The sequence below is a fragment of the Cyprinodon variegatus genome, unplaced genomic scaffold (assembly GCF_000732505.1).
Source record: "Cyprinodon variegatus isolate N-32 unplaced genomic scaffold, C_variegatus-1.0 Scaffold0, whole genome shotgun sequence".
NCBI lineage: Eukaryota > Metazoa > Chordata > Actinopteri > Cyprinodontiformes > Cyprinodontidae > Cyprinodon > Cyprinodon variegatus.
In genome coordinates, this window is record NW_015150453.1 from 1,793,194 (window position 1) to 1,801,402 (window position 8,209).

Sequence of the window (8,209 nt, forward strand, 5' to 3'; positions counted from 1 at the left end):
TTTACCAGAGTATTTTTTAACACAAGTATCTGTACTTTTACTCAAGTATGGAAAGTGAGTACTTTTGCCATCTCTGCTCATTTCTTGGTTTCTGTGGGTACTATCGCAGATTTATTGCAAACTACTCTAGCATAGTCCGTCCATTAACAGAACTTACCAAAGGTTACCCACCTACTCAGAAAGGCAAGAAAATTCGAGCCAAAGACCCAACCAAAACTTACCTCAAACCTTCTGAACCCTTCAAAGACAGATGGGACAATTCCTGTCAACAAGCATTCAAAAAGATCATTGACTGTTTGACTAATGCTCCTGTACTAGCATTTGCAGATCCCACCAAACCGTATGTCTTGCACGTGGACGCGAGCATGAATGGTTTAGGGGCCGTACTCAACCAAGAGTACCCTGAGGGCCTTAAGCCTGTTGCCTTCGCTAGTCGAAAACTCAGTGACTCAGAACGAAACTATCCTGTTCATCAACTTGAGTTCTTAGCACTGAAGTGGGCTGTCGTTGATAAATTCCACGACTACCTATATGGAGTTAAGTTCACAGTTAGAACAGACAACAATCCTTTAACGTACGTGTTGACAACAGCAAAACTAAATGCTGTTGGACATCGTTGGCTTGCAGCTTTAGCTACATATGACTTCAACATCCAGTATCGCCCTGGTCGCACAACGTAGACGCAGATCTATTATCCTGGCAGTACACAAATGAAACTGAACAATGGTTAGATGTGCCACAATCTGCCATAAAAGCCATCTGTAAAAAGGAATCCATTAATGGAACTACTAAGCTAGTAGACCAACTTGGTGTCCCTCCATCAGTGATTCCGGAAGCTTACGTTTTTCCAGTGAGTCTGAAAGCAACCTTGTATGAGCAGTTTACTTCTAAATACTTGCAAGTTGCTCAAGATCTTGACCCAATTATTGGTCCAGTTAAACAAACCATCCAAACTGGAGAGCAGCTAATTCCATCCAAAAATTATCCACCTAATGTGACATTGTTATGTCGAGAGAGCTCAAAACTTGAGTTGGACAACCAAATACTTTACCGACAAAGAAAAATGCCCAGTGGCACAGTGAATAAACAAATTGTTCTACCGGAAAGATACAGAACAAGTGTAATGAGATCGTTACATGATGACTGTGGACATTTAGGCATTGAGAAAACGACAGAGTTGCTCAAAGATCGTTTCTACTGGCCTAGAATGAACACCGATGTGGAACAGTATATAAAAACTTGTGGACGTTGTATCACCCGAAAAACACTACCACAACGTTCGTCTCCACTCAATCAAATCACTAGTAATGGCCCCTTAGATCTAGTTTGTATTGTTTTTCTACAAATAGAGCCAGACAGCAAAGGAGTTGCCAATGTACTAGTAGTAACCGATCATTACACAAGGTACGCTCAAGCGTTCCCTACAAAGGATCAAAAGTCAGTCACAGTTGCAAAAGTATTGTGGGAGAAATACTTTGTTCACTACGGACTGCCCGCCAGAATACATTCAGATCAAGGCAGAGACTTTGAAAGCCGCCTTATCAAAGAGCTTCTGTTGATGCTTGGTATCCGAAAATCACGCACCTCACCTTACCATCCACAAGGGGATGCCCAACCGGAACGTTTCAACAAAACGCTTCTTTCGATGCTTGGAACTCTTGAGGATGTCAAAAAACAAAACTGGAGTCAACATATTAGTCAGTTAATACATGCGTATAACTGCACGAAAAATTAATCTACCGGATACTCTCCCTACTATTTAATGTTTGGACGCGATGCTAGGTTGCCGATTGACTGATTGATTCAATGCGGTTCTTGAAAGTGATTCAGAGAAAACTCACTTGCAGTACGTTGACAAAATGAGAAAAGAACTAAAACAAGCTTACCATCTAGCTACCGAGAGTGCAACAAAGAACCACCGGAGAAACAAGTCCCGTTATGACCAAAGAGTACGAGACCAACCCTTGCAAGAAGGAGACAGGGTACTGATAAGAAACGTTGGTTTAACTGGTAAACACAAACTACAAGACAGATGGAGATCAACCCCATACATTGTAATTCAAAAGTTACCGAACTTACCGGTATACAAAGTCAAATCAGAACAAGGAACTGGAAATGTTAAAACTCTACACAGAGATCATCTACTACCTATCGGTTATCTCGTCCGAATCTCAGAGACCTTAGAAACACCTGAAAGAGTCAGACTACCGGTTACTAGACGACAACATGCTCTACAAAGTCAAACACGTGACCGAAATGCTCAAAAATCGGATGCTTCTTCAGTCTCAGAATCTGAGTATGAATATGCGTATGAGTATCAAACCAAAAACACTGACCATGTCAGGAGACATGTACCTATACTAGGCAGACCTGATGTCCAACCTGTTTCCTCTGAAGAGTCTTCCTCACCTGAGAGTGAACCTGAGTTTAAGGAAGGACCATCTGAAAGTTCACAAGAGGAATGTCAACCTTCAACTGTAGAACCAGAAGCCAGTGATACATCTGAAGATGCTGAAGTGGAGTTGATAACTCGCACAAGTCCCAAAACCAGAAAGTCAGCGAGAGAAGTGAAATCAGTCATCCGTTTGACTTATGACAAACCTGGGACACAGACTGAGGAACCTGTGACAATTGTGCACCAAGGAATGGTAATACAAGTCAACCTCAGTAACACTAGAGATGAAACAAATCCTTTAAAATGTTCTAAACATTATAAGACTCATCCCTCTGGACCTAAGTTTAAACTTGGAGTTAGATGATGACATCTAAACCTTTTAGAAGGGGGAGGATGTAGCCTGGTCTAAAAAAAAATCTGTTTCAGACTACTAGGTTAAATATATTAAAAATCGAGTTAAAATGCATTTAAAATCTGTTTGAAATAACAATAAATAAAAGTTAATCAATTATTAAAAAGTGTTAATAATAGTTTACATCCAAACAACAGGTTTTTTGTTTTTTTTTGTCAATTTATTTGTTGAATACTAATGTTAATGTTGCCTTAAGTTCGTTTGCCTTGAATCTTGTTTACAACCTGACTTGTTCAGTTGTCAATCTTGTAATTTCTCTTATCACATTGGATGATGTAAACTGAATATCCAATCAGATGTATTGAGGGCGGGATCTAGATTATACCGCTCGGGTTACTGGGTTTGCCGGCCGGAGGAGGCTGCTCATCAGAGGGGAGAATCATAAAAAATAGCCGTGGATGCAGAGTATACGTTCCTGTTTTTGGACTATTTTACCCTTTGATGATGGACCGGGAGGAATTCTCTGGACTCTTCTGCTGTGGATAGTGCTGTCGCAGTTTCTTCAAGGTGTACTTCCAAGTCTCGAGTGTGAAGCTAACTCCAACCAAATTGAAAAGTTTCAGTTTGGCATGGACATGGCTTGACCTCCATCAGATCTCGTACCTATTCCAAAAGGATTTCGTGAGTAAGCACGTACATTTTATTTTCTGCTTGTTCAACAAGTGAAGCGGCCTTTTTCTGTTTTCTGGTCCCAACGAACCCAAGCAACAACCAGGCCTGCAACGGTTTATTAAATCTGAGCTCAGATAGGTTACGTATCTGGACTGGTTAAGGGGAAGAAATTTATAGAATATCATTTTCTAAATTATTGTTATTTTGAGTCTGTGAAGTTATCTGAAGTATTGTAAGTGTACTTAGACACTTAAAAAAAAATTGGACATTTTCTTTTCAATATTTTTTCTTTTATTTTATTTGTTTTCCCCAAATCATAATTTAAGTTTTTACTAAAATTTACCCATATATTTAAATTTATTTGTGTTGTGTCATAATTATTTACCAAGATTTAAAAGTAATGGTTGCATTCAAGGATAAAAAAAAGGAAAGATAAAAGGGGTTAAAAAATAAATTAATTATTCTTAGTGGGTTTTAATACAGAGTAGCATATAAATCCTGCTATGTGGAGGCACCGTCAATATCAAAAACTTTAAATTACTACATACATTTAAAATACTATTTACTATTATTTCTCCTGTTTAACAATATTAGCTGTAAGTAACGTAACCAGGGCCCCACCTATAGTAGTTACAGTACATAACATTAATACAGAGTTAATGCCTAACTACTTGGGTTGGGTGCTACACTAGGTTCTAACTTACCCCACTTTCTAAAACAGAGCCCCGGTCTCTGATCCTGTCTGGGTTTTCTTTTTTTTTTTCTTTTTTTTTTTTTTTATCTCTGGACCTTCAGCTGTTGCTACAACCTGTCAGTACATACTGGTGAAAAATTATGTTCACTTTAGCACAATCTGTAGATGCCCACACTCCACAGATGGCATTACTAAAGCATGCATGGTTGGAAAGGAGTGTACCTTTTGCAAACAAATTGTGCAATTATATAAAGATGATTGATAGGTTTGTTTGTCTGTACATGTCTCTCTAGTTCATCCGGGTCACCATGAGCATCTTAAAAGAATAAAGCTTTCCTATGAGGGTGTGTCAAAATTAATATATTTCATATTGTGAATTTTTCAATTCACAATATCCTAATTTTCTTTACTTTTTTTTGTGTGTCAGCCACATCCATATATCAATTTCTATGGCCTTTACTATAAACTAGGTTGTACTACGATACTTACAAGATCTACTACCACAGTTATCTTCTTCTGTCTGACATGTTGCTACAGCCATGCTTGAAACTTTTATTACTCTTATCTGTAACTATTTACCACAAGAGAGGTCATCACGGTAGCTCTTGTCCGCATTTGTGAAGTTTATAAAAGATTATACAAATTTTTCTGATGAATATCTTTGATTTCTCGTCGAATAACTGATTTTCAAATGACGTTTAAATTCTGATGTCATATGCTGTATCTTTATTTACTTTTGATTTCTTTCTATTTAGCTAAACTAGAAAGTAAGTCAGTTGATTTTTTTTTTAGATATTGACGACCAAATTTGAATAATCCTTTAAGTACTAAGAAAACAACCTCAATATCTTTCTATTTAACCTATTATGCAGTTGCATTGAAAAAGTGTACATTTCAATGACTATTAAAAAATGAAACACAATGTGACCATTGTGCTTTTGAATCATCTCAGTATATAGGGCTATTTCATAGATTGCTTAAGGTAATTCTGACCCATTAGTTAACTATGTTATCTATGACTTTGTTGCTCATTTTAGAATATCTTATAAAATAAAAAAGCTTAGTAACTTTCTAAATTGTATTGTTTTTTGTGCATTTGATTATCTATAATTCTTTTATATCATACATTTTCTATATCTGCAAGACATTTTTTCTTGCTGTCTTTATAGTGCAGGAAAGCTAGCTTTATTTTTAAAACAATAGCAGCAGATGCTTATTCGTAGCATGGTACAGTTGTATAAGCAAATATATTGGGCTTAGCCTGTAAACTACTGTGAAACAATATAATTGCTCTAAAGAACACACAATGAAACAGGTTTTGCTAAGTGCTTGAATTTAATTTTCATCATATGTAAACAGAACTTAGAATTTCTGCTCAGAAAACTCAGTTTTAACCTGCAACAGCATTAGAGGGTCCTGAACAATCACTTCTTTCTATGTCTTCATGTTTCTTCATTTCTTCCCCGATTAAATTGTTTCTACAGCGTTTAATTGCATGCCTGGCAACAGTGCCATCCTGTGAAAATAACAGACTGTATTTCATTGAATAGAAATAGTGAAAGAACATGTAAGAATCACATTTTTAAACTGAATAAGACAGTTTAAAAAAAGACTGCTTTGCAAATATAAAGAAGTTGTAGTGGAAAGTAAACCAGATAATTCGAAGCATTGTTAAATCATCATTTGTAAATGGCTTTGAACACAAGCATCTGACAAATGCACATTACAAACAAATTACATGTTTTGTTAAGTAAATTTAGCAGTCCGTGGCCTTTTGGGAATAAAAAGAAGCAACTTATAAAATGCTAATAAACTGAGAAAGCTCTTGTGGAATTTTACAACAACATTGAACAGAGGGCTATACTTTGAGAAAATTAAAAAAAACAAATTTATTCAAATTTAAATTTATTTCCATTTCTCCTGTAAAGTAATGCTACTTGGTTATAATTTATGAAAAGTGGCAACTTATTTAAAAAAATTAAATGGCAAAGCATTTAACTCTTTTATTTCCCACATACCTGATTTGAAACACCTACACCAAATCGCAGATAGGTAGCAAAGTGTTCACAGTTGTTATGTCGTAAGCTGTAGTCCGTAGGGTGATTAAGCACCAGTTCAATACGTTTTTTGATTTCCTCCTTGTTAAGTTCAGGAGAGTCCTTCGGAAGTTTCATTTTGTTATTCGGTCCTTCGGCTTCAAGGTTGCCATAACCAATATCATTACTCCTATCATTTTCTTTGGATTTTTCTGTCAAAATGAAAAGAATAAATATTAGAAAAATCTATTTTTATTTGTAAATGAATTAAAACGAATTAAATCTCCTTAATGAATCCAAACCTTTGAATTAATTGAGAAACTGAAAACAAAATGTAAACAGCTGAAAATCGGGGTACCAAGTACAACATGGCATGCCATTCTTGGCTTCATGCATTATCTACTTAATTTGTCAGTAGATACAATTTTTTTTTTTTTTTTTTTTACTGGAATCTCTATAGTCATTTTAATTTTCAAAAAAGCTTGACTTGTTTTTTTTGTCTCTGAAATGTGTTAACCAGCTTTCTAAACAGTTTTGATTATACAGATATTTTCTGTGACTTTTCTTTCAGTTTAATACTTACTGTTGCCTGTGCGATGTATTATGTCACCTTTGCCAGGGTACTCATCATCCACATACAAAGCAAAGTGCTTGTATGTAATACCACATTTTTTTCTGGGGAATTCAATGATATCACCGAATTCATACTGCAGAAAAACAGATAATACTTAATGTACAACAGAACAGCCACATGCTGTTCTATATCTATCTTATTTTAAAGAAGTTTTTCTTTTTTTTTTTTTACTAGATTGCTTGGCACAACAAAAACCATTTGTAAAGCAGAGCTTTTCTAAGCTTTCTGCTGTAACTATGACAAATTAAACAATATTGCATTATTCTTATGACAGTATTAACTTTCATTAAGAAGCCAATTGGATTACTTTAAGGAACAAAACTTGCAGTTGTTATGATGGATAATGATTCAAAATCTTAAATAAACAATTTTTTTAAACAATGCTTCTGTCATATTGTTTTATAAATACTCTTTTGTCAATAGATCTGGTCTGATTTACAAACTAGACATCCTTACCTCATCCTTTGTTAGGGTTGTAATCAAAAGATGAAGAAAAAAAATTGACAGGAATAGAAACTTCATTTCAAAAAGACACAAAACACCTTCAAGGAAATGATAGGATAAAACTGTTAAGTTAGGCAGAATTATTGAATTGTATTTTGTTATTTTGGAAATAAATAAATATACGTACCACCGAGAAGAGGCTAAATCCCACTGTTGAAATAAAATAAAAAGTAAAAAATTTAAAATGCTGGATCTGTTCAGAATATATTGTTTCCCACATTTCATAATGTTTTTGTCATTTGTAAGTCTTCATAAATGTGAGAGACTGAGGAAACTGTATTATTGAATATTTATTTTTCACTACTGTACCTTTGAGGAAATTCTCCTGTGAAGTATTTCTGTGAAGACCCAACCCTCCTTCTTGAGATGCCGCAGCGGACAAGAGTGGAAAGGGTATTTTTATATAGCCTGAGCAATACTATAGAAGATCAGATTATATTCTTCTTTAAACAGTAATATGTAAAGTGCATTCTAAGTGTCTGCAAAGAGATAGTGACAGTTTTTAAAATTTACATATAATCAAAAGTATTCAATTTGGTCTAACGTGCTGTATGAGAGGACACTTGTATCAGGCATACATTGAAGTAAATTAGGCTTTAATCTTCTTATTCTGTTTATTGTGCAATTTCCTAACACCCATGCCTAAAGTACTTTGCAAAGATATAGCTTTTCGGAAAAAAAATAGCATTCTTTTCATTTTCTACAGCAGGGGTCCCAATGCCGGGGGTCAAGTTCAAAGCATTAGGCGTTAAATAACAGTAATACAATGCTTATTATCTAGTAGCAGGATAGTTTAGGTGAGAGGTTGTAAGCATTTAAAAGCAAATTGATGTTTTAAGATTGTGTTTCTCTTGGATGAAGTCATTACAGTTGTGTAGAACAAACTTTTTCCACCTTTTCTTTGATTAATTTATAATTCTAA

General features: G+C 35.1%; 1 long non-coding RNA gene across 1 annotated transcript; it reads right to left on the reverse strand.

Moving 5' to 3' along the window:
• Positions 1-5,431: 5,431 nt before the first annotated feature.
• Positions 5,432-7,703, reverse strand: LOC107084251. Its single transcript, XR_001481214.1, has 6 exons — positions 7,597-7,703; positions 7,415-7,437; positions 7,240-7,325; positions 6,733-6,856; positions 6,132-6,361; positions 5,432-5,629 (listed from the first exon to the last, which is right to left on the reverse strand). It is a non-coding gene; the product is annotated as an uncharacterized LOC107084251 (long non-coding RNA).
• Positions 7,704-8,209: the final 506 nt, after the last annotated feature.